Source organism: Rutidosis leptorrhynchoides, chromosome 3 (genome assembly GCF_046630445.1).
Source record: "Rutidosis leptorrhynchoides isolate AG116_Rl617_1_P2 chromosome 3, CSIRO_AGI_Rlap_v1, whole genome shotgun sequence".
NCBI classification, from domain to species: domain Eukaryota; kingdom Viridiplantae; phylum Streptophyta; class Magnoliopsida; order Asterales; family Asteraceae; genus Rutidosis; species Rutidosis leptorrhynchoides.
Window position 1 is genome coordinate 156,025,458 of NC_092335.1, and position 1,928 is coordinate 156,027,385.

Consider the following 1,928-nt stretch of genomic DNA (forward strand, 5'->3'; position numbering starts at 1 on the left):
ATCTCACTCCATGCGACTCGCATGGATTTGTGCCTCTGGCCATGCGAGTCGCATGGCCACCCTGGATCCAGCCAAATTGATTTGTTTTCTTCTTGCCGACGTAATATAATAATAATAATATATATAATATATAATTATATATAATTATATATATATTATATTATATTCTTGTGCATAGTAGACTAGATATTTTTGGTCCGTTGCGTCGGGCGTTTCTTCTTGGCTCAGGTCCCGGTTCCGGATTTTCGGACGTCCTCGCGTATTATTTTAAATCGCGTACTTTGCGTCTAGTAACTTGTACTCTTGTCATTTTGAGACGTTCCTCATCAATATTTTGAACCTTTTTAATTGTATCTTGTACTTTTTAGCTCTTTGGACCTTTTTGTCTTCAATTTGTCGAATCTGCCTTTTGTCTTCACCTTTTATTATTTAAACGAATATCTCTTGTAAATAGAACAATTGCAACTAAAAGCTTGTCTTTCTTGAGGAATAATGCTATGAAATATATGTTCGTTTTTAGCATTATCAAATATTCCCACACTTGAGCGTTGCTTGTCCTCAAGCAATATCGTATTGAAATACTAGAATCACTTCTTTATTCTTCACACTTTGTACATCAGTGATTTCTATACGGCGGTATAAACAATGGTAGTAACGATATGGTTTACAGTCCCACATGACTATAAAAATTTAGATCCATTAAGGAAATTGGATCTTTATGAAAACATTTGATCTTTCGAAAATTAAATCTAGTTTTTACCCTAGATAAGTTTTCCGGAATAACCCTTTACCGGAGTTTGCAAAATATTTTTGTGGGTTTGGTGGGTTTCAGATTTGAAAATTTTAGCTCAAAACTTGCGGTTTTGTGTCACCCACTTGCTAACCTTGTATTTGGAAAGCAACACGTCCAGTTTACTTGTTCCGTATATTACCTTTCGGCAAATTACCGTCCGGTTGTAAAGGAAAGCGTTGAACAAGCAACTGTTAAGGCAATGTCCCGTGACATGCTTTTGATTATGGTCTATAACGTGTCGGACGCAATTACTATCCTTGGTAGGAGCAATAGTAAAGCTCACCCTTATAATTTTTCGGTCTGGCACAAGGTCCTGTCTTTGACCATGCTATGCAACCACCGTTCTTACGGTTGACACCCGATTTAGTTCAGGTGACCTAGTGAATTCCAGGTGAATTCCTAGGATTTTACGTTCAATGGTAATGAACACATTGAAAATTGGGTTTTCAGAAAACAAATCGGTTTGTATTTTTGATCAAAATATTTTCTCGTTCAAGCTCGAGTTTAGATATCATCGAATTCCATGAGTTTGTAATTCTCAATCTTTAAGGTCAATCTCTAGGATTGAGTAATATCAGTCTTAAAAGCTGATTTTTAATCTTTAAGGAGATTATCCTTTCTGGGGATCTGATTCATTAGTCTTATCCAGCTAATTTGCATGGTGCCCCCCCATTGTACGAGATAAATCCTTCTCATGGTTAGGATAAATCTGACCACATGGCGACCCTGTTTAATGCTGAGGTCCGTGGATTTCCTGCTGATTTTAGTGATGACTTCTCTAGATTTTTCGTCAACCTACAGCTGGTCTGAACGACAACTTCATGACCTAAATCAAGAAGCGCGTGTCTTTTTCGGAAGACTTTACTTCCTTTTAATGATGGAATTGATTCATCGTGTAGATCCATCTCTTCTTTTCTTTTATTGGGTAAAACAGTTTAGTTTAGTCCAAAGCAAAAGTATTTTCAGTTATTTGTTACAAATATATGTGACATATGTTTAAAATAACTTGATAAATTTTCCCACACTTGGCTTTTTATTTTTCTTTTTATCGTCCTCTATTCCATTTTAAATGAATTTTGACATTTTAGTTTGTTTCTCAATTTATGTCCTTTTTGAGGTAACAATAATTTCGGTG